This window comes from Oryzias latipes, chromosome 2 (assembly GCF_053564925.1).
Source record: "Oryzias latipes strain Hd-rR chromosome 2, Olatipes_Hd-rR_3.1".
Lineage (NCBI taxonomy): Eukaryota > Metazoa > Chordata > Actinopteri > Beloniformes > Adrianichthyidae > Oryzias > Oryzias latipes.
In genome coordinates, this window is record NC_136238.1 from 3,890,230 (window position 1) to 3,915,563 (window position 25,334).

At 44.9% G+C, this 25,334-nt stretch overlaps 2 long non-coding RNA genes across 2 annotated transcripts; both read left to right on the top strand.

Annotated features, from left to right (window-relative positions):
- Positions 1 to 18,201: 18,201 nt before the first annotated feature.
- LOC144983674 (uncharacterized) lies at positions 18,202 to 18,973 on the top strand. The gene is made up of 2 exons (XR_013647439.1): positions 18,202 to 18,330; positions 18,443 to 18,973. It is a non-coding gene; the product is annotated as an uncharacterized LOC144983674 (long non-coding RNA).
- A 352-nt stretch (positions 18,974 to 19,325) lies between these two features.
- Positions 19,326 to 20,093, top strand: LOC144983669 (uncharacterized). Its single transcript, XR_013647434.1, has 3 exons — positions 19,326 to 19,449; positions 19,532 to 19,654; positions 19,725 to 20,093. It is a non-coding gene; the product is annotated as an uncharacterized LOC144983669 (long non-coding RNA).
- The last annotated feature ends 5,241 nt before the right edge of the window (positions 20,094 to 25,334 follow it).

Below are 25,334 nucleotides of genomic sequence, written 5' to 3' on the forward strand. Positions count from 1 at the left end.
ACTGATTACATTTCCGGGAGGTGAAGAATACAACCACAAAACCGATTAGTTTGCATGTATACGCACCGATCTAGTGACGCTCATTCATAAAACGGAGAAAACACCTTCCTAATTGAAGACATTCTGGTGGCTAAGCTAGGTCCTAACGAGCCTGCCTAGACAAGAGACGGAATGCCGCTCTGCTACTGCCTCGTCACACTTGGCGACTAGCTTGGATACCTAGCTGGTCATTAGGCCTTGGGGAACAATATCTGTTCACATTGAGTGAAGTAATAACATTTAACAAAATCAGAAAAACTTGGCTTACAGGCTAACAGTAGAGTCCGGTTCAAAGTGGGTGATGTTTTTCCCTCTCTTTCCAACCGTCAGGACAGGCGCAACCACAAAACGTGTACCTTTGTCCAAAAGTTGTAGAAGATATTATAAAAACACTACTTTAAAACTCACCTTTATCATTGTTGTATGGTAATACTATGTATGACCCCCTCCCGTCCCCCCATTCCCTTCTTAGCTGGTGTTGACCACAGGAGGAAAAGCAGTACCGTATCTTCATGTTATTTTGGACTTTGAGATAAGCCAGATGGTTTTTACACCTGTTTTACCAGTGTAGAGTGTATTAAGACTTACAAATCTGACTGAACAGCATCTGAAACGATTTAAGCCATTGTTTCCTTAGAATTAGATTATTAGATTAGATTAGATTCAACTTTATTGTCACTGCACATGTAGGTACAAGGCAACGAAATGCAGTTGGCATCTAACCAGAAGTGCAATAAGCAGTAAGTACAGAATAAAGTTCTATAGTATGTACAATAACTATACAGGTTAGTATTATGGACATACTTTACAGATATTAATACTATAAGCACGATATACAGATAGGTGTACTATGAATATACTATACAGATGGGCTATGTAAAAGGGTATGAACACTATAGGCAGAACTATGAACATAATTTACAGTATTGCAATGGACAGTAAAGTGCATAGAAAATATTACAATGTGCAGATGGATTATACAGTGTTCCTGGATGAACAGACAGTAGTGCAAGTAATAACAAGTTACTGTTTTTGCTTGTTGTGAATAAATAAATGATTCAGAGTGTTGAAGAGGGGGGGAGGAGTCTATGGTGGTGTGTGTGTGTGTGGGGGGGGGTGTTTTAGGGGTGTCAGAGGGAACAGTTCAGCAAGGAGACAGCTTTAGGGAAAAAGCTGTTCCTGAATCTTGTGGTCCTTGTCCGGAGGCTCCTGAAACGCCTCCCGGAGGGGAGGAGGTTAAACAGTCCGTGGTCAGGGTGAGAGGAGTCCTTGAGAATGCTGCAAGCTCGACGTAGACAGCGTTTCCTCTGGATGTCCTCAAGAGCAGGAAGTGGTGTCCCTGTGATGCGCTGGGCAGTTTTCACCACCCTCTGCAGTGCCTTGCGGTCAGCCACTGAGCAGTTCCCGTACCAGACTGAGATGCAACCCGTTAGGGTGCTCTCGATCGCACACCGGTAAGAGTTCACCAGGATGGATGAAGACAGCTGGTTCTTCTTCAGTGTCCTGAGGAAGAAAAGGCGCTGGTGAGCCTTCTTGACCAGGCTGGAGGTGTTTGTGGCCCAGGACAGGTCCTCCGAGATGGTGGTTCCCAGGAACTTGAAGCTGGAAACACGTTCAACAACCATCCCGTTAATGTGGATGGGGTCATGAGTGCTTCCATTCTTCTTCCTGAAGTCCACAATGAGCTCCTTGGTCTTGTTGGTGTTGAGGAGCAGGTTATTGTCAGCGCACCATGTGGCCAGGTGCTGTACCTCTTCCCTGTAGGCAGTCTCATCATTGTCACTGATGAGGCCAATCACCGTGGTGTCATCTGCAAACTTAATGATGGAGTTGGTTCCATGCACGGGCTTGCAGTCGTGGGTGTAAAGGGAGTAGAGGAATGGGCTCAGCACACAGCCCTGTGGTACGCCAGTATTAAGTGTGATGGTGGTGGAGTGGGTGTGACCTGACCGAACATGCTGAGGCCTGTTGGTCAGAAAGTCCATAATCCAGTTGCAGAGGGAGGTGTTGATTTCCAGGTCTCCAAGTTTTGTGGTCAGCTTGGAGGGAATGACGGTGTTAAATGCTGAGCTGAAGTCAACAAACAACATCCTAACATATGTGTTGTTATTGTCCAGGTGTGTGAGTGCAGAGTGCAGCACTGTGCATACTGCATCCTCTGTGCTCCTATTTCTGCGGTAGGCAAATTGGTGTGGGTCCAGTGTGGGTGGGAGGCAGTCTTTGAGGTGTGCTAGGACCAGTCGCTCGAAGCACTTCATAATGATGGGTGTGAGTGCCACGGGGCGATAGTCATTCAGGCACGTTGGGGAGGAGTGTTTCGGTACTGGCACAATGGATGTGGACTTAAAACATGTTGGCACAGTTGCCTGGGAGAGGGACAGGTTGAAAATGTCTGTGAAGACCCCTGCAAGCTGCTCTGCACATGCCCTAAGCACACGTCCAGGAATGCCATCCGGGCCAGCAGCCTTGCGTGCGTTGGTCCGGCTCAGTGCAGTTTGGACATCTGAGGGGGTGAGTTTAAGGGGTTGGTGGTCTGCTGAGGGTGAGATTTTGGTGGCCGTCCCCTTGCTGTCGCTGTTGAAGCGAGCCTAAAAGTCATTTAGCTCGTTAAGGAAGGAGACGTCCATGACTGTTGGTGTGCAGTTGCTTGACTTGTAGTCACTGATGATCTGGATGCCCTGCCACATGCGTCGGGGGTCGGAGTTGGAAAAGTGTTCCTCTACCTTCAGCTTGTAGCAGTACTTGGCCTTTTTGATGCCCCTTTTCAGGTTAGCCCTGGATTTACTGTAGGCCTGAGCGTCATCTGACCTGAAGGCAGCGTTGCGGTCTTTCAGCAGGAGTCGAACCTCCTTGTTCATCCATGGCTTCTGATTAGGGTACGTTGTTATCTGTTTTTCTGTTGTTACACTGTCAATGGTGGAGTTGATGTAATCCAGTACAGAGGAGGTGTAGATATCAATGTCCGTGTGAGAGCCACAGGCAGCCTGTGAAGCAAACATGCTCCAGTCGGTGTGTTGAAACTTGTCTTGAAGTAAAGAGTCTGCTTCAGTTGGCCATACTTTGATGGTCTTCACTGATGGCTTCACACGGTTGATGAGGGGTGAATACTTAGGGGTGAGAAACAAAGAAAGGTGATCAGACTGTCCGAGGTGGGGGAGGGGGTTCGCGATGTAAGCTCCATTGATATTTGTATAAACATGATCCAAAGTTTTGTCTCCTCTGGTGTGGCAGGAAACATGCTGGTGAAATTTGGGGAGTACTGTTTTTAATTTGCAGTGATTAAAATCACCCGCAACAATAAAAGCAGCCTCTGGGTGAGCAGTCTGTTGTTTACTAATGGCTGCATGAAGTTCGTTCAAAGCAAGCTTGGCATTAGCATCCGGTGCGATATAGACTGCAGTTATTATGGTGGAAGTGAACTCCCGTGGCAGATAAAAAGGTCTACATTTAACCATGAGAAACTCTAGGTTAGCTGAGCAGTGTCTTCCAACAATGACAGTGTCTGTACACCAAGCTTTGTTGACATAAATGCACAATCCACCACCTCTTGTCTTGCCGGAGTCATCTGCTGTTCTATCTGCCCGGAGCATGTAGCGTCCTGCTAGCTCAATAGCATTGTTGGGTACGTCGTTGTGTAGCCATGTTTCTGTGAAAACCATGACATTGCTGTTCAAGTGGCTGAGTTTATATATTTTTATATCACCAACACACGAGACACGCTGGTAGCTTCACACAGGTTCCGCTTTTATTCAACTTCCCTCCAGGCACAAATCAACACATACAAAGGTTCCTACCCCTTTGTGTCACCTGATACTACATCCCCCTTTCTTAAATGAAGAACGTCAGGGTAACATAACAAAAGGATTTCTCATCAGTAACACTGCACTGCACCTCTGTAAAGTGTTCATACACATAACCAACATGAAGTGCACATCCTAGTGAAACCATTAACAACTCCATGCATTTCAACATAAAACCACAAACTTCTATCTATGAGGAATGAGATAGACTACTCAGATCCTCAATCTGAGTGTGGGGATTATTCTGCCCCAGAACTCACTCAGTTCCTATTGTTTGAACAAACATAGTCCTTTAGGTACGCTGGCGGCGCCCTGGCTCTTAATGGAAACCGTCTCTCAGACACTGAAGTCTCCTGTTCCAACTTGTTTTCTTCAGGGGCCACGCTTCCTCTCGTATCTTCCGGGGGAGAAAGAGCAGGTGTTTCTGGAGCCACAGGAGTTGGTGAAAGGTGGTATCTGTTCCTCCGCAGGACCCCCTTTGGTGTATCTATGACGTACGACCTTGGAGTATTTGCAGCCGAAACAACCGTGCCCCTCTCCTGCAGACCTTTAACCCACACATGATCTCCAGGCTGTAACTGAGACAAATCATGTGCTCTGTGTCTGCTGTTATAATCTTGCTGAAGCTTTTGTCTGTACTTCTGCTCAATCTCTCTCAGCCTCTTCATATCCGCACCTTCTGGATTAAGCTGAGAAGAAATCATAGGAACAGTCGTCCTTATCCTTCTGCCCATCAGAAGTTCTGCAGGGCTGTATCCATTTGCTAGAGGCGCAGAACGATAAGCCATGAGAGCAAGATATGGATCCCCAGACTTCTTGAGAAGATTCTTTACCGTTCTCACAGCTCGTTCCGCCTCACCGTTGCTCTGTGGGAAATGCGGGCTTGAAGTCACGTGTTTGAAGTTCCAGCAGCGCACAAATTTACGGAAGTGCTCAGAACTAAATTGTGGTCCATTATCCGTGCGCACCTCATCCGGAATGCCGTGTCGTGCAAACACAGATTTAAAGTGTTCAATAACACCTTCAGATGTTGTAGATGTCAGCTTGGCCACCTCAAAATACCTGGAATGATAGTCCACCACAATCAAGTAATGCTGTGAACCAAACTGAAACAGGTCTGCTCCTACTGTGGACCATGGTCTTGTAGGAAACTCAGTAGGAATTAAAGTTTCCCTCAGGTTTGTTCTCTCACGAGCACAGACATCACATTTTTCTATCATTTCTGTTAACTCTTTACTGAGACCTGGCCACCAAACTGACTGCTTGGCTCTTGCTCTGCATTTTGTTATCCCCAGATGTCCTTCATGCAGTTTTGAAAGAATGTCCTTCTTCAGTGATGCAGGAATCACTATTCTGCTACCGTAAAGTAGCAAACCGCTGTGAACTGAGAGATCTCCTGAGTACTGCAGGTAAGGCTGCAGGGATCTGTCAGCTGTGAATTTATCTGGCCATCCTTCCACGCAGCACTTTTTGAGTTGCTGAACTATGACGTCATTCTCCTGATGAGTCTTAATTTGCTGAAGCCTGCTCTCAGTAGCTGGTAGGCTGCTTATGACCGTGTCCACATACAGGTTGATATCTTCCTCCGATAAGTCAGAATCATTCCCTCCAACAGGAGCTCTTGACAGAACGTCTGCCGTTGCGATGTTTTTGCCTGCGACATGAGAGATGGTAAAAGAAAACCTCATCAGTCTCATACGTAAGCGTTGTATGCGGGGTGGCAGCTCATCCAATCTCTTAGAACCCAGCAGTGGGACTAACGGTTTGTGATCCGTTTCCATGTGAAAACATTTTCCGATGAGAAACTCTTGAAACCTCTCACATGCCCACGTCAAGGCCAACGCCTCCTTCTCAATTTGGGCGTAGCGCTGCTCTGTTTCGCTCAAAGCTCTGGACGCATACGCGACCGGTTTCCATCCTCCATTTTCTTGTTTTTGGAGGAGAACCGCGCCCATCCCATAGGAAGAAGAATCTGCAGACACCAGCGTTTCAGCATTTGGGTTATACAGAGCGAGTCCCGGGGGGTGTCGTCAGATCAGCTCTGATACTCTCAAAGGCTTTCTGCTGCTGTGAACCCCAGTTCCACATGTTAGACTTCCTCAGCAGGTCTCTCAGAGGGCGTGTCTTTTCTGCTAGGTGAGGCAAAAACTTTCCAAGGTGATTTGCCATTCCAAGAAAACGTCTCACCTCGCTCACATTGTTAGGCTCCTGCATGCCTGTGATGGCTTTAACCTTTTCAGGGTCTGGGCTGACGCCTGATCCTTCAATAATCTGACCCAAGAATTTTATCTTGCTTTTTGAAAACTCACATTTGTCATTTAACGTGACACCTGCCTCTTGGAGACGAGATAATGCTCTTCTCAGTCTCTCATCATGTTCTTCTTGTGTGGTTCCCCAGATGAGAACGTCATCCATCTGACACAAAACTCCTTCGAGACCCTCCAGGATACGTGACATTCGTTTCTGGAAGTGCTCAGGTGCAGACGAGATCCCAAAACACAGACGATTGTAGCAGTATCGTCCAAAAGGAGTTATAAAGGTGGTCAACAGAGAAGAGTCTTTAGATAGTGGAATCTGCCAGAATCCAGCATTAGCATCCAACTTTGAAAATACTTTGGCTCCAGCCAGCTGCCCTAATGTGTTTTCAACAGACGGAAGAGGATGTTTTTCTCTTAACACAGATTTATTCAGTTCGGTTAGGTCAGTGCAGATCCTCACCCTGCCTGTGCGTTTTGGCACCACCACCATGGGTGCACACCACTCAGTTGGCTGGTCTACTTTTGAGATGACCCCCTGCTGCTCCATTCGGGTCAGCTCCTCCTTAACCTTTGGCATAAGGGGAAGAGATATGCGTCTTGGTGTGGACAGAGAGAAAGGCTGAGCGTTCGGCTTCAGCACAATGTTGTACTCTCCCTCCATCTTTCCGAGTCCACTGAAAAGCCTAGGGAACTCCCTTTTAACAGTCGCTGTGGAGTCCAGAATGATGTTCTCTACTCTGGCAACCAGCTGTAGAGCAATAGCTGCTGTCCCACTCAGGAGCGGCATACTCAAACCTTTCACAACATAGATGTCCTCCTTTGTGTTGTTGTTATTTTTGTGAGGGTTAGCTGTGAACATACCTTGGACTTGTAACCGTGAACCTCCTGGTCCTCGTAAGACTTTCGTTGGCTTCTCCAGCTTGCCAAACTGTCCTTCTCTGTACAGCGTCTCTGAAACTGCAGTCACATCAGCTCCAGTGTCAATTTTAAACACTGTGCTATGGCTGTTCACCTCTACTTCTGTGATCCAAGGACTTATTGTGTCATTATCAGACACTGAACCTAAGAAAGCAAATCCATCATTTGAGTCCTCTGTCACCATAGCAATTGTCATGTCTTTCCTCTGTTTGGTTCTGCAGACTCTTGCATAATGTCCCTTTTTCCTGCACTGATTGCACACTGCTTCACGTGCTGGGCATTGCTGCATGCTATGTCCTCTTGAATCTCCACATCTCGTGCACTGAATTACTGTGTCCTGTGTGTGTGTCTTTGCTTTTTGGCGGTGTGGCGGTGCTCTTGTCTTCGCACGCGCGCCGCCGTGTTGACGCGCGTGCACGCCATCTACATGCACATCCGCTCTGAAGTTACTGTGAAGCATCTCTTGCTGCCTTTTAACCTGCTCACTCTGTCGTGCTCTATTAACTGCTTTTTCTAACGTCAGCTCTGGATCCATCTGTAGTTGCTCCGATAACCGTTTGTCTTTCAAACCCACAACAAATCTGTCTCTCACCATCTCGCTGTGAAGAGCGCCGTAGCCGCAGTGCTCCGCCAGGCATTGCAGCGCAGTGTGGAAGCTGTCGACCGTCTCTTCCATCTCCTGCTGTCGTTGGTTGAACTTTGCTCTTTCAAAAATTATATTTCTGCGAGCCACGAAATGAGTGTCCAGCCTTGTCTTGACTGTGTGGAAGTCGACCGCCTCCTCCGGACTCAGGTGCAGCGAGACCAGAATATCCTCGGCTTCCTCCCCCATGGAATAAATCAGCGCATTCACTTGGTTCTCCTCGGCTTGAGTCTCCAAACCAGACGCAATCCGGAACCTTTCAAAACGCTTTATCCACTTAGGCCAGTCATCTGCCTTGAAGGAAAACTTCTGAGGTGGGGGAACCTGGAATCGACTCATGGCGGCCGTCCCGGACTTCGATGGCGACTACGAGCGGCAAAATCCACACTATTATTTTTATCCTGAGTTCTTCAGTTCAAACCCCTCCTGGGTACACTTCTGACACCATGTTCAAGTGGCTGAGTTTATATATTTTTATATCACCAACACACGAGACACGCTGGTAGCTTCACACAGGTTCCGCTTTTATTCAACTTCCCTCCAGGCACAAATCAACACATACAAAGGTTCCTACCCCTTTGTGTCACCTGATACTACAATTGCAGTCCATAAGTCTCTTACTGTGGGTGATCCGGAGTCGTAACTCATCCATTTTGTTCACCAGTGACCGCACATTAGCGAGGAAGATGCTGGGTAAAGAGAGCCGGAGCGGTGTTAGCTTTAGCTTGGCTCTTACGCCTCCGCGCTTCCCCCGCCTTTGTTTACGATCCCGACGCCGCCTGCGAGCACTTCCGCCCGGCCGGGTAGAGTGCGAAGACTCGGTTGTTCTAGCGATCTCAGGGATGAGTCGAAGATTGGTGATAAAGCTGCTGGTAAAGTCCTCACCGATATCCAAAAGCTCGTGTCGAGTGTATGATGTTAACCCTCCTGTCGTGTTCGGGTCAAATCTGACCGTTTTACAACTTATAATACTCATAAATATTATGTTTTACATCTGATTACCTCAAGACCTTATGATATCCTTCACACTGTGTACTTGAACATATAAAAGTGATGATCACCTATTTCATTCAATTTTGAGTGTTTTAATCAACCTTGTTACACCTGTGGTGTTCCCGGTCAAAAATGACCGTCATAGGAAATGAATGGGTATCCAGAGTAAATTCATTCAACATACAGAAAACATCCCCATACACACTGCCCCAGCTCACTCACGCACTCTCTCACACACACACACACACACACTCTCTCACACACACACCCACCCCCACACACACACACACACACACAATTTCTTTTGTGGGTACACATGTCTTTCTGCTTATGTGCCGATCCTCTCACGTGAACCAACTTCCTAATGATACAATGTATCATATGTTTACACAGACTAGACAGGTGTCTTTTGAACCCATTTCTTTCCCACGCTTCTGTACCTATCACACGTGAACCACACCTTCCAGACTAATCAATGTATCATATGTTTACACAGACTAGACAGGTGTCTTTTATGTGAACCCATTTCTTTCCCACGCTTCTGTACCTATCACACGTGAACCACACCTTCCAGACTAATCAATGTATCATTTTTACACAACCCCATACTATATATAGCTCGATGTTTGCCTTGCATTCCTTTTACTCTGAGCACAATGAGTAGACGACTGAAGCGTTTTTCTGTGGAAGAGGTTCTGGTCCAGGTTCTTGGGCATGATGAAGAGGGCACTGAAATTGAACCAGAGATAGAGGAGGATGTCTCTGAATTGGAAGACATCACAGATTTTGAACCAGACTCTGAGGAGACTGACCAGTCAACAGATGGAGAGGGAAAGGCACTTGAAGAACAGGCACCTGAGGAAACATTTCAGTCCAAAAGTGGACACTTGCTCTGGTCATCATCCCCCCAGGACCGAGGAGGTAGAGCGAGAGTGGAAAACATCATAAAGATGACACCAGGACCAACGCGTTATGCAGCATCTCGTGTGGATGACATCAAGTCCAGCTTCTAACTCTTTTTACCAGAGTCCATTGAGGGAATTATACTTGAGATGACAAATCTGGAGGGGAAGCGTGTGTTTGGGGACACCTGGAGAGAAATCGACCTGGTAGACCTCCAAGCCTACATAGGTCTGTTGATTTTAGCTGGAGTGTTGCCAGAAAAGGAAGCGTTGTGGCCTCTGTGCCCCTAGAGACATCAAAACGAGCCTGACATGCTGCAAATGTAATGCTTATGTTTGCAAGGCCCACTCTGACCTGAGTGTCACATGCCACTCATGTGCATGTATACACACACAAACACACACACACACACACACACACACACATACCCACACACACCCTGTTGAGTTTGGTGTTTGGTTTTCCATTTATTTTTTGTATTATATGTTCATTTTGTAGTTCATTTTAGTGCCCAATTGTATTTTCACTGATGTTATTTAATGTTTACATCTACAAATTGTCGTTAGACACTACTTTTAAATGTTGTTCTCAACTAAAGAATGTTTAATAAAAAAATTGGTGGTGAAATTTTTTTTGTGTGCTAATTTAAGACCAGTTAAAACAGACCGGTCAATTTTGACCGGGAACACTAAAGTAGGGGGCTGAATGCGAACACGACCGGAGGGTTAAAGCAAAGCTGTTCAGTACGAACAGACCCGAAATGAGCAAGAATAATACTGTAAAATTGCAAAATACTGCAAAATTGCAAATACTGTCATTCCTTAGCAACACTGCCTTTCTCCCTGCTCAAATTCCTTATCTTGGTTGTTTAGACATATGTGTATTATGTTTGAGTCAAAGCACAGTATTTTTAAACAATGGTCATCTAAACTAAACTTCAGAAATGTCTGTTAATCACTTGTCAACCATAATCAGCTTTTTGAATGCTGTCAAAATGAAATCAGCACAGAGCATCCCATATATTTTTACATGAGACGGAGTTGGGCCTTGTCTCAGAAATATGAAATTTGGAAACATTACAGGAAAGATTGGAGAGTTTTGTGACAGTTGTGTTCCGTTACTGATTTGCAATAAAGAACTGGTATAGCGATATTACTTTTCTCTACAGCTTTGTTGCTGTTGCAGTGATCAGGTCCACATGTTACTAGGAGGTCTTGAAACAAGCCTTTACAGCTAAAAGTGGTCACAAAAATAAATAGTCAAGCCTCTGCGAGTAATTTATCTTGTTGTACATGTAAAATGACTAAATTTAGCCTTTATAAAACCAAGTAAGAAATAACAGACTCATAATCTGGAAACAATATTAATAATGTAATGAATTCTGCTATTGCATAGTAAATTATTCTTAAAACAAGTTATAAAAGATTATCTGACTTCATTTAAGATTCTAAGTCTAGGTTAGATACTTCATTTTTGCAGTGAGTAAGACAGGGCACTAGAGGAAATACTGAAAAGAAGGACTTTGTCTACTCTAAAAGCAATGACACAACATTGAGGTGAATTGTCTGTTTAATGTTTCATCATTTGAGTTTGGAATTGAAACATTTTCCAGAACGAATGAACATCCAATAGACTTTACATGTGAGACAACTTGTGCAAACACTTTCAACACACAACCATGTTGCTCTGCTAAACAAATATCTATTGACACTTCACCAAAATAACCCATTATTTGAAATGGATCAACATGAAAGCTCTCTCAGGTGTTCACAAAATGCATACCTTTCTACAGACAATACCAATTCCTTCCCATGAAAAATAAATACATTTAAGTTTCCAGAACAAAAACATCCAAATCTATATTTTACCATTCTTCCTGTTTTTTAACTTTTCATACTTAACTGTTGTCTTGACTGGCTTTAGATGGAAACAGAACAAACATTTCCTGTATTTGTTGAATTAAATACAAGTTGATCATCAAACAGCAGAAACAGATCCTGAATAAAAATACAAGTAGCACATGTTCCTGCTTTTATGAATTAGTTAAAGTAATTAATAACATTTAAACATGGCAAAACTCCATACAAAGGCAAACGTTTTACATTTATTAATACAACAGAAGAAGACACAACAGAAAAACATCCCTGGATTGGATTAATACAAATAACGTATCCATTCTCCTACTTTTCTTCTCTTCTCCACTTTATTTTCACTTCTTACTCACCTGGACCTTTCTCCCTAAAATATATTTTCTTGTTTATTTAATCTGCACTAAAATTGGCTCCATTCATTCAAACTCATCATTGTCAGCTAGATTTCTGGAATTGACAAATATTTCAAGCTCATTTGAGCACGTATGAGCGACTGGAAGGTCCTTGTTTTCATGATGAACAAAGCTTAACTTTGAAATCCAACTGCTGGAACTCTGCTACTTCCAGTCCCAAAGGCCAGAATATGTCCAGGATTTACATTTCTGAGAAAGGTCCTCTCTGCTTCTGTCAGGGTTCAGCATGAAGACATTCCTCAACTTCTCTTTCTGTCATTTTTTAAAAAGCAGAAAAAACAATATTCAGACTCACTTGATCTTCGGTGCAATAAACTGTTCTTTTAATACTGCAAAACTGGTTGCTTTAAAATTCTACAAAGTTTACATTTTCAACATGACAGGTAAATATGCTAATTTATTTTCATTTTTTAAACTCCACATTTCCCTTACCTGAAAAAATTTTAGACAAATTATTCACTTTTTTTGGAACCATATTGCATTCAATACAGAAAACAAAAATAAGAAAAAAACAGGTGATCTTCTTTCTGATTGTTTTGTGTATTTAAGACAAAGAAAAAGACATTGGTGATCTTTGTTCACATCTTTTTACTTTATTTTCATTACAATATTTTTAAGAACTGCAAAAAACTCCAAACAGGGTGGACTCTAACCTAATCTGGTCATAAAAACCATAAGATGAGCCGAAAGGCACTATAGCTTTGGTTCCATGTGCAAAAACATCTGATCAGATCAAAGATCAGATTAGACTTTAACTGTGTACATGGGCCCAGAAAAACCTGATATGATTACAACAAACGTTTACATACGTCCTGTTTCGGTGGGAATAAATCATGTGGACGTGCGCAGAACTCTCTAAAATATTAGAAACAGCCGTTAAAGAAAAAATGCTGAGTTGGATTGTAAACAAACAAGCTGCAGCACAGAGTGAGATGATCTTCTAAATGTGCTTTTATCGTTGTTCTGATTATTAAGGGCCTGTTTGCTCATTATTTTCTAATCCGTTGGCCGAACGGAGCCGGAAGAAGAGTTAGGGTTAGGCTAACACGTGCTAACAACATTTAGCAGTGGATGCAGTTGAAATCCATGCGGTCAAAGCTGCAATCTGCATCTTTGCTGAACGTAAAGGAGGCAAAAACAGGACTGCACAGCTTTTCTTCTTTGAAAAGCCTCTGTTAGCTCACACACCGTTCTAAAGCCTCTCCTCTGCTCTGAGAGCCGGTTCTCCTGATTTCTGCAGTTCTCTTATGCAGAACAGAACAAAGTTTGAATTGCAGCTCATCTTATAGTTTTCATGAGCAGCTTAGAACCTGTTTGGAGTTCCCTGCTTTGAAAATGTTAGAACGAAAATCATGGAAAACATTCTAAAGATCACCTTTTTTTATAAACACGTAAAAAAACGTTTTTCTATTGAACTAAAGATAATTCCATACCCTCATAATTTTGTATACCAAAAAGAATTTAAAGAAGTTCCAAAATGATAATTAAATATGCCAGCATTTCAAATATTTATAAGCCTTTAGGTCTCAGTGCAAATTAGAGCGGATCGTGGCTTCTCTGCTTTATTTATTTTAGCTTGAACACTATTGAGGAAATCTCTGAACTTAACCACCATCAGCTCTTCTTTTGGTCGTTTGTTGCTTCCCAGAAGGGAGTAGCTGGGCTTCAGAAGGGTAGCAACCACATCTGCTGGAAGATCACTGCCAACCTTGGGCATCTCTAAAAGAACCCGAAGGGGAAGGTTCTCTTTCAGAAGTGGTCGGAGCTGTAAAAACACAACGTATAGTTATTGTTGTCCATTTCTGATCAACTTTTACCTACAAAGCAGACACTAATGAATGTCAGCCTAGACTTACCTCATAGCATTCCAACCCCTCAGCTAGCTGATCGTAGCAGCTCTTTCGTTGTAGTAGAACATGGAAAATGATAGCATTGTTAACAAATGCATCCTTGTTGTCCATGGTAACAGGGTTTGGAAGAGCTTCAATTTGGACCTCCATAACTCACAGGATTCTATTGCTCGATGCAGATCATCATCAGTTGTTGCTTGATCAAAATTAAAATGTGAGAAGGAGAAAATATGTGTTTATGAAATGTCATCTGTTAGGAATAATTAGAAATAGAATAGTTAGAAACTGCCTTTAACTTTTATTACACTAAAGGTTTAAACTTAATTCACTGAGCATGTATTGTCATCTCAAAATTATATTACAGTTGAAGAAAGCACAGCCAAGCTATTGTTTTCACAGTTTATTCTCATCCTCCCTTTTTCTGTGACTGTGTGATCTGCTGAGCAGGCCTCAGACTTATCTTCACTTTAGCCTTGGAACTTCTCTCCAGCAGTAACCTGTGGGCGTGATTTTCACATGAGGTCCATCGGACGATCTTCTGAATATGCAAATGCAGGGTTTTTATACCAAAGCCCATCCCTGAGCTCGTTGGTTCGGACTTTGAATGTACCATGTTCATATGTCTGTCCCCTTCGTGTTTGGGCGAAGTAAAACCTCCACAAAAGCTAAGTTTTGTCTCTGAGTCGTTATTCATTATTTCTGTGTGTAAGGAACTGACGGGGTTACGAACTAAAATTTAATACAGTCCTTTCTAGAAAATCCAGTTTCTTCACATCATCAATTTGTATTTTAATTGCCAACACCTTCCCTGACACTTTACATAGAAACATAGTTAGAAAATGAATGATAAAATGATTACAGAGTTTAACCACTTCCATAAACATAAAGCCTTGAGGCTGTCTCTAAGTGGATTGCCTCACGTCTCCGAGGAGATGAACTCCCGGTTGGACCGGCCTCTCCAGCTTCCTGAACTGTCCACTGCCCTTCAGAGCACGAAGGGCCAGAAGGCTCCTGGGATCGATGGCCTCACTGTGGAGTTTTACAAAGCTTTCTGGGACATCCTTGCTCCTGACATCTTGGAGGTTTTCAATGACTGTTTGTTCTCTGGTGCTCTACCGACGTCCTGTCGCAGAGCTGTTGTTGCTCTTCAGCCAAAGAAAGGGAACCTCCAAGAAATCAAGAACTGGCGACCCGTTTCTCTGCTGTGCGTGGACTACAAAATTTTATCCAGGACCTTCTCCAATAGGCTGAGGGATGCTATGGAGCAGATCATCCACCGGGACCAGACCTACTGTGTCCGAGGTAGACTCATGGTCGATGATGTCTTTTTAATTCCAGATGTTTTGGAGGTCTCTGAGCTTTTGGGCATACGATCAGGTCTGATTTCACTGGACCAGGAAAAGGCTTTTGAACGCCTTGAACACAGCTTCTTTTGGAAAGTTATGGAGAAGTTTGGGTTCTGCGCTGGTTTCATTGCCAAAATCAGAGTATTTTACGCTGAGGCTGAGAGTGCTGAAGGTGAACGGCGGTCTGTGTGCTCCTTTTAGGGTGGGTGGGGGCATACGGCAGGGCTGTGCTCTGTCTGGCATGCTCTACGCTCTCTCCCTGGAGCCCCTCCTCCATAAGATCCGTGCAAGTATTGAGGGTTTGTGTTTGCCTGGTTTCCGGAGGAACATTGTTTTATCAGCTTATGCTGATGATGTGATTGTTTTTGTTCAAAATCAGGCAGATGTGGATGTGTTGGTAGATGCAATACATGCTTTTCTAAATTGTCATCTGCTAGGGTTAACTGGCATAAGACTGCGGCCTTTGCTGTGGGAAAGTGGCTGGACGCTCTCCCAACTCTCCCATCCAATGTGACATGGAGGAAGGATGGTTTGAAGTACCTGGGGGTTTTTCTTGGTGGCCCTGTCACTCTATGTTGTCCATAAACTGGAGGGGAAGATGAACAAATGGTGATGGCTGCTCCCCCAGATGTCTTTTAGGGGGAGAGTTTTGGTTTTCAATAACCTTGTTGCTTCCCTGCTTTGGCACAGGCTGATGTGTTTGGACCCCCCTTCCGGGTTACTGTCTCAGATTCAGTCCAAACTGGTCAATTTCTTCTGGGACAGTCTACACTGGGTGCCACAGGGAGTGTTATTTCTTCCCCGGGAGGAGGGGGGACAGGGCCTAGTACACCTGGCCAGTAGAACTGCCACCTTCAGGATCCAGTTCCTCCAAAGGTTTTTGACTGGGCCGACAGATTTAATGTGGAGGGAGCTGGCTGGCTGCATCTTGAGGCGTGTGAATGGTTTGGGGCTGGATGATGCTCTGTTTTTAATGGACACCAAATTTTTAGACGTTCGTGGGGTGTCTCCTTTTTATCAGGGTGTTTTTAAGTCCTGGCACCTTTTTAATGTTGTCAAACGGAAAAACTCTCCCTCTCTTTGTTGGCTCTTTAAAGAGCCTTTTATCTTTGGGGCATGGTTGGACATATGCGACGACACCACCCCTGGACTTCAGTTGACCCTTGGAAGGTCTGGAGTTCTGACTCTGGAGCAGCTGGTGACTGCAGCGGGACCCGATCTATCGGATGTCTCCTCTTTGTCTTCCTTGCTGGGTCTCTGGTCCACCAGGATGGCACGTCGTCTCCTGGAATGCTGGGGGGGCAGGCTGGGTGCTGGGGTGAGGGGACTCCTGGCTGATTACTGCAGCGGGACCACTGCTCTCGTCCACGATGAACTTTATCTGGAGGTGTGGCTGAGCCCTGATCTGGGTGGACTTACTGGACAGCTGCTTTGTCCCTGCAATCCCAAAGGCCTGACTCTTCACTGTGCGGACAGAAGGACATTGTATGTTAACTGTGTTAACAAGCAGAAAGACAGAGAAAAATGGCAACTGCTTAATTTTATTGTTGGTGAAGCAAAACTTGCGATTCACGTAAGCAGAAAGCGCAAAATAGCCATCTGTTATAAATGTCCGTTCCAGGCTGAAGCTGGAATTCTCCTTTTTCAGACTGTCGAACCGTTTATCCTGTTTTAAAAAGATTTGGTGCTTTGATGTTCTATGTCGTGTGTCAAATGGTGAAATATGCTTTGCTCCTTTTATATGTGAGTGATTGGTGTTTTTATGGTCTGTGATCCTTGAATAAACGGACATTTTAAAACTCAACTCTTCTTCTCAGATCTTTTTCATGGTTTCATGGAGACTGTGATCAGATGGGGGGAGAAAGTGGTCTCCACCCTCCTGGAGGAGAAGCTGCAGAACCCGTGCTGTGATCCTAGAACCTCCAAAAGACTCCCAGCTGATGAAACGGCCTCTTTAGCAGAGAGCAGAACGTTGATCTGATCTGTTGGAACCCACTCCATCCTGAAGCTGCTGAGTTCCTGTCCACCAGGGGGCAGCACTCCTTCCTTCCAGCTGCAGGAAACCTTGATGTTCTGAAGAATCTGCAACCGTTCAAACACTTCCTGTTACTGAGGAACAAAGATGTCATTCAGGAATGTGGTTCTGCTGCAGAACATTCTTCCAGACTAAAGCAGAGAAAAAGTCCCACAGAGCATCTGGAAGATCCACATTCTTTCAGTCAGAGCTGCTCTCAGGCTCAGACTCTGGTTCCAAACAGTCTGAATGTTGATGTTTGTGTCAGCAGTAAAGAGGTCAGAGGTCAGAGCAGAGCTGTCAGTCAACAATGTGATCAGAAAAGATGGAAACATTCCCAGAGAATCTAGGAATGTTCCATCAAATCAGAACAATGTTGATGTCTGCAGATCAATTCCTAAAAGCTGATGATGTGTTTGAGCTGAAAGGAACATTTCTGCTTTGAACAGACGACCATGAAGGCATCAGAGCTCCTGCTCCAAACTCCAACATGTGATGCAACAAGCTGACAGTTGATCTGACAGCAAAGGAATGGATGAGGAAGACAGACGAGGAGGAAAGTCTCTGCAGAGCTGAAAGAGCACAGGAAGAGAAAACAGACTCAGGTGGTTGGAGGAAGATCAGCAGGTATGAGGTGGAGAAGAGAAACACCTGAAGATCCTGATCCTTGGAGGGAAAACAGAGATTTGGAGCTTTGGAGAGATCAGTGGGACTCTTTTTCTAAACTTCCTGCAGTCATCAAAGTGTCAAACTAAAGTGTTTTTCTGCTCCTCACATCTTTCTCTCTGTTGGAATCTGTCAGAGTTTTTCCTGGAAGCTCTGACAGATCTGACAGATCCACATTCTTTCACTTTGAGCTTTTCTTTGGGATCAAATCTCTGCCTCCAACGGCTGTTCTGACTGATGATCAGAAGGAGCTGTTTCCAGGAAATAGTCAGGCCCCTCCCTTCAGCTCCATCAGGAGTTTCTGCTTCAGTGTCAGTAGATGACAGATGAGGGGGGGTCATGCACGTCTGGAAGGAGGAGAACAGAAAGTAGAAGGTCACATGACCTTCACTGACATCAACTATCTGTCAATCTGACAGCTTGAAGCTCCGCCCCTCCTCCCAGTGACTAGCAGGTTTCTGGTTTAGGCTCCTCCACCTGCTGCCCCGCCCACCTGTGCTGCCCCGCCTCCATCCAGGTGGACTCTTCCTGGTTGTGAGTCAGTGATCAGTGCTGCAGCTGCGTTGACACGGTGAGGGAGACTCTTCTTCCTCTTCATCTCTTTGCAGAAACTGAAGTGAGTTTGTTTCTGGAACTTTGTCTTCACTAACTTGACTGTTTGTTTCTGAATGTTTGGAGAAGATCTTCTTCTTTCTCTGCAAACTCTCCTCCCTCTGCTGTTTCCAAAGCTTCATCATTGTTGGATCAACAACATGGAGGACTCTTCTTCATCACCTCAACAACAATCAGCTGATGCTTGTTGGCTTTTTTCATTTCTGACTCCAAACCTTCCTGTTCTCCTCCATCCAGTCTGTGGGAGAACTCCTTCCTAAAGTAATAGATTACAGTTCCAGGTAACAGAGTCCTATTTCCTCCTTCCATGTTCAGGAACTCTGGGATTCCATCAGACCAACAAGCTAGAATAGAAATGTTTGGAGCAGAGAGACCATGAGGCCTTAGTGGATGAAAACAAAGATTTTTCTGCTTTTCTTCAACTATCAATTCTATTTTTCAGATCATCTTCAATGATTTTGCTGTTAGTCTTCATAGACTCTAAACTTTAGTTGTTGTCTTCCTCATGGTGTGTTTTGTGTGTTTTTGGACAGAGTTGTGTGTCTAGTTTTTCTAGTTCAGTCATTTGAACTTTAGGACAGAGAATTGGAGCCACCATCAAAATAACAAAGAAATACATTTATCAGAATAAAGTCCTACAATTCTGACTTTTTTCTCATAATTCTACAACTTTCTTTGTGTAGAATGACCACTTTGTCTCATAAATGTCCAACTTTATTCTTGTAAATGTGTAGTTTTCTTTCTAAGGCGGTCCTAGTTCTCCGTGGTAGAACCTGCTTTAATGAAAGCGTTTGTTCCTGAGGCTCACAGGCCTGTAGTTCTCTGGACTTTTTTCTCAGGGTGTTTCAGTCTGGAAAAGTCTGTTCTAAGAAGCTTTTTTGACTGAATGGAAATGTTGCTGCTGCAGCTCCATGTCTCCACCTGCTGGAGGGAGAGCAGAGGTGCAGCAGCTGATGGCAGCTTCCTCTGATGATGAGGAGGGTTTCCTCTACAGGTGAAGGTGTGTGAGCTGATGTGGATCCAGTGAATCCAGCAGCATGGATCAGTGGGAGGAGCCACAGGAAGGAGCCCCTCCCTTTAAAAGCAGAGATGGTAACCATGACAACCAGAGCAAAGCTCAGAGGTGAGATGAACATCTCCAACTGTCCATGATCTTCTCCATGTCAGAGCTCAGGACTCACACCAGCAACCTGCATTCTCCACAGGAACCGACGTGGACCTGGACCTGAACCTGAACTTGGATCTGGATCCAGCATTTTGTCCTTCAGGAGTGACTTTTCAAAGGGTAAAAATCCAGACTTCAAGGACATCCGTCCAGGACTGGAACAGTAAGTGTTTGTCAGAGTTAAATGAGCATGTCAGAACTACAGTCACACCAGAAACCTTCATTCCTCACAGGAACCAACATGGATCTGGATCTGGTCCTGGACCAGGATCTGGATCTGGATCCAGCAGTGTGTCCCTCAGGAGTGACTTCTCAAAGGGTCGTAATCCAGACTTCAAGGACATCCATCCAGGAGTGGAACAGTAAGTGTTTGTCAGAGTTAAAGGATTCTGGATTCTAGTTCAGATGATCTGTAGTTTTCAGATGAAGGACTTGAGGTCTGGTTCAGTTCTGGATCTCTCTGATCAGACTCACTTGGAGCATCATGTGTGTGATGAGATCTTTTCAGTTGAGTCTTCTGAGAGTCTCTGAGAGACATCAGAGATGTTGGAGAAGAAAACATGTTGACTGCTGACTCTGACTGACAGCAGCTCCAGTCTGATTCCAACCAACTACTACCTACTGTGGTTCCTGCTTCTTTCTTGAAGAATATTTTCTGTTATTTATCTTTTTCTGGGCCCATGTACACGCTTGAATTCTAATCCGACCTTTGATCTTATCAAAATATTTTGCACATGGAACCGTGGCTACTTTTGCATTGAGCAAAAATGATAACTGCTGTGATGAAAATCAAAGTTTTCTTAACACACGATCATCATTATTTGCAGTACCGTACCGATTACACCACAGAAAAAGTGCAGAAAAGAAAATCACGATCAATGCAAAATCATTAATAGAAAAATTAAAACGTGCAAGAAAACTGTGATGCACAGCACACTCGGTCAGATATGGCACCAATAAAGAAATGATGTCCAGTATAAACTGAGGGAAGTGACTTTAACAAAAATGACAAACCAAATAGAAAGGAAGAAGTCCACTCCTGCATTTGATCAATCAATCATGCTGAGTGATCCCTGTGAGGAGCAGACAAACACAACACAACCAAAAACTCAAACGGGGGGGTATTCCAGAAAGCAGGTTATGCTAGTTACCACGGTAAGTTTGACTCAACTCATCTTTATTTATACAGAACTTTCAATCAACAGCAGCCGACACAAAGTGCTGAACATGAGAAATGAAGAAAAAAAAACATCTTAAAACACAGGATGAAATATAGAGAGATAAAACAATCAAACCAGTACAGCAACACAGCAATAACAGAAGTCTCATGTTGTTCTAAAAGCCAGAGCATAAAAATGAGTTTTCAGTTGGGTTTTAAAGATGGGAAGTGATGGAGCTTCTCTGATGGACAGAGACAGAGAGTTCCAAAGCTTTGGAGCAGCGACAGCAAAAGCTCTGACACCTCTGAGCTTCATCTGGACCTCGGTACCTCCAGAAGCAGCCGATCAGCTGATCTGAGGCACCGGGCTGGCGAGTAAGGAGAGAGAAGTTCAGGGAGGTACAGCGGGGACAGACCATGGAAAGATTTAAAAACAAGTAAAAGAATCTTAAAGTGAACTCTAAAATGCTCAGGCAGCCAGTGGAGTGAAGCTAAAATTGGCGTGATGTGGTCTCTCTTACGTCCTCCAACCAGAAGACGGGCAGCTGCATTCGGAACATGTTGGAGACGTGAGAGAGACGACTGGCTGAGTCCAACATACAGAGAATGACAGTAATCCAGCCGGGACGTGATGAACGCCTGGATTACTGTTTCCAAATGTGCAGCTGTTAAAAAAGGTTTTACCTTAGCTAGTTGGTGAAGATGAAAAGAGCTTGACTTCACCACTGAGCTTATCTGCTGATCCAGTTCAACATGAATGTCCAGTTTAAAACCCAGATTAGAAACATTTGTTTTTAAAATGTTAGTCAAGGGACCCAAATCAACTTGGGACGGTATACTAAAATCATTCGGTCCAAAAACTAAAACTTCTGTTTTATTTTCATTAAAACTCAAAAAAACTTAGGGCCGACCAGCTGCTTCATGGAGAGATCATCTATTTATGAAGGCAGATAGATCTGACTGTCATCTGCATACAAATGACTCAAGATTGACCCTAAAGGCCCGTTCACACCAGGACGAATTTCGCCCGCGATTTTCGCAGACGTTTAACGCCTCGTGACTAAACAAAGGCCACCAATGTGAGTGTGCACACCAAAGCGTAAAAACGCCACACGTCAAAGCGTCACTTTTTTAAAAACGCCTCTGGTTCGTTTTTTTGGTCTGACGCGCCGCGTCGAAATCTATCCGACCAATGAGAATGGCGCTTTTGCACACGTGTCTGGAGCTTCTGAAGTTACAGTAAAACACAACTTGGGGGCGCTCAAACACAAAACTGCCTTGCTGAGCACACTTACCAGCGAAGAAGATAGACGCCAAGTAGCGTCTACACTGCCGCGAAGAAATAATGACGGACATTCTAAAATATCCCAGAACAAGGCACCAGTTGGAGCTACTGGTTCCTGAAATATTCATGTTTTCTTTGTTTGATTCTGACAAGCGCGTAAATACTTGCTCTCTTCTTCTGAGGGAAAAGCGACTTTAAGAAGCGTAAAGTTGCGCAGCGCCACCTTGTGTACAGGAGTATTTCTGTTTACATTAAGCGCCATCTACCGTCAGGGAATGAAATTGCATGTTCACTCGGCTCATCGTCATATTTGTCCCGGTGTGTACGGGCCTTAAGGGTAACAGATACAGAGAGAACAAGAGTGGCCCTAGAACCGATCCTTGTGGAACCCCATAAGAAACTCTTAGGCTGCATTTCCACTGCATGGTTCAAGTGACCCAATTCATTCAATTTCCTCTCATGTGGCACAGATCGGATATGACCGGTGAACGTGTAAGCAGGACAAAAGCGCATGGATTCAGATTTTCTCGGATTGGATTCAGGTCTCACTCATATGTGAAAAGAAATCGGAAACGAATCGGATACGTGCATTAGCGTGTGGCATGTAAACAGACAAATCGGATATTCCCCAGTAAATGCGAGTCGTACCTCAGTGACGTCAACTCAGGAGACCACCAACTGAGATCACATGACTTATTAAGATGCTTTTGTGCTGATTCTGCTGTTGGAGGAGAGCTGGAGCCCCATCAGCGTGTTTCCTTCCAGCCTTAGGCTTCAGACCGTAGTCGGAAACCGCTGTTATTCCCGGTCCGGTCCCGGTCAGGACACAAACGGTAACTAATGAAGCGGGGCACCGTTCCTCTGGAACAGGCTGGAAGCCGTTTATTTCTTATCTTGGATCAAACTGTTAGTACAGCGCAAAGTCTGCAAATACTTCCTCATTCAAAACTCAGAGAGAGCACATAAGCCGGCCGAGCAGCCCTCCTTTCTCCTCTCCCACGCATCGCGAATTTAAGTGTTTCTGCAAACCGCAACAACACAATGATCACTCAAATCATTCCAGAAGACACCAAAAGAAGAACATTTATGTAGCACGTTTGTTAAAACCAGATCAGTGAATGTGGACTTTTCTGGACATCATTTGGCCTGGTAGGTAGATTCACTAACTGAATCACAGAATACTTAAAATTCACTAGAACAGGGGTCACCGCGAGCGCCCCTTGTGGCGCTCCCAGGGAATGCACCAAAGAAAACAAATATTTTATTTTTTTAATTGAAGCAAATATTCAAACAATCATGTCTGTCAATGACAACAATATCAATTCTGAGGTAAAGGTAGACAAAAAACATATGAAAACAAATATAACTTCAATAAAATAATCAATAAAAAATAAGGGTCTATTACTAAAGTTTAAATGGATCAAATAAATGACACTATCTGGGCATTCTTATGATTCATGTAATGTAAAGATTTAGAGAATAGGTTGAGACGATTGAGTAATCCATTAATGTGAGGTTTCACTTTCTTTTTTTTTTTTTTTTTTTTAACTTGTCCTGTCCAACAGCTGGGCAGGCAGATGAGAGCTGAGGGCCTCTTGTGTTGGACATATTTTACTTTAACAACAGGGGTTATTAATCTTCAGACAAACCAGAGGTATGTCTGGATAAACCCCTTTTGGAATTGAGGCCAAACTTTATTAATTTCAATCATGTTTGAAAATTTCTGGTGTTGGACCGGACGGAAAAGGAAAGAAGGGAAGAAGAGAGGGATGTTAGAGAGGGGGGGGGGGGTGATAGTGAGGGGGGGGGGGGGGGGGTAAGACCATGAAGCAGCATAGAGCAGACAGGTTTACTGGTAATTTATCATTAAGGTAAGGTTAAAATGTAGTACAAAAAGGGCGGGGCCTGTCCACACGCTCAAATGTTATAAACACACCTGCTAGCTGCAAAAATGTCCACGTGTCAACATGTACACAAAACAGATAGTGTTCACACACATACCTATGCCTTTAAACCAACTAGTGTGAAATATTTCAGTCATTCAATCATGCAAACTATTAGTGCAAAGGTGAGCTAACACCTGTGCTCAGGTGAGTGTTTATGTTCTTCTAAAATGGATGGTGGAATGTGAAAAGAAGCCACCCCCACATCCAGACCCCCGCCGCAGCAGCAGCAGCGGCAGCCAGAACCTCCAACGCCACACGGGAACGGCAGGGAACAACCGCCCCCCGGGCGACCAAGACCGCCACCCAGACCAGGGCCAGCAGGACCGCCGCAAGGCCCCCAGAGCCAGAGAGCAGGGAGGCTCGGAGGGAAAGAGAGCGCCGCCCCAGCCCAACCAGGAGAGCAGCCCCCCCGCCTAGCCGGGAGAGCCCAACGCAGGGCCCCACTGGAGAAGGACGCCCACAGCCCCAGACGAGCACCCCACCACTACCCAAGAGTTCCGGGCATCCCCCCACCCCAACCCCAGGTACGAGCCAGGACCCCCCAAGGGAGACCCTCTCCGCGCTCCAGGCAGCCACCCACCCGGCCCACGGTGTGTGTGTGTGTGTGTGTGTGTGTGTGTGTGTGTGTGTGTGTGTGTGTGTGTGTGTGTGTGTGTGTGTGTGTGTGTGTGTGTGTGTGTGTGTGTGTGTGTGTGTGTGTGTGTGTGTGTGTGTGTGTGTGTGTGTGTGTGTGTGTGTGTGTGTGTGTGTGTGTGTGTGTGTGTGTGTGTGTGTGTGTGTGTGTGTGTGTGTGTGTGTGTGTGTGTGTGTGTGTGTGTGTGTGTGTGTGTGTGTGTGTGTGTGTGTGTGTGTGTGTGTGTGTGTGTGTGTGTGTGTGTGTGTGTGTGTGTGTGTGTGTGTGTGTGTGTGTGTAATGGGCAGTGGCTAGGCCCAGCCTGGAGCAGGGTCTAGAATGGAGAAGTAGGACACCTCCTTCCCTCCACTAGTCCGTGGGAGATCCTTGGGCAAGATCGAGTACCCACTTAGCCCCCCGTGCCAGGGTTTCGGCGAAGTCATGGAGACTGCATGGCATAAGCCTCCTGTTGCCTTGCAGGTTGGTCTTGGTTGGCTAAAGGCTAAGGGAGTAAACCCCGACAGCAAATCCGGAGTGGAGCCCCGCAGACGGTTAGAAGGCGTACTTCGTCCCTCTCCGGCAGCTCCTGCACCCTTGATGAGTCTCCAACTGTCTTGGCCCTGTCTTGCCGTTGGGTCAGGCTCACCAGGACGAGAGAGTGAGGCTGGTGCTGCGCAAGCCTCCTTCACTTTAATCCAAGTACAGCGCACGTCATAGCAATACTTTCATCGACCTATTCAAAGCCCTGTGGCGATGGGGGAACGGCGAAGCAGCAGGTGCGGAATCACTGGAAGCTGTAGCTGCAATCCTACACACAGGCGGCTTAGGCCATAGGGTCGT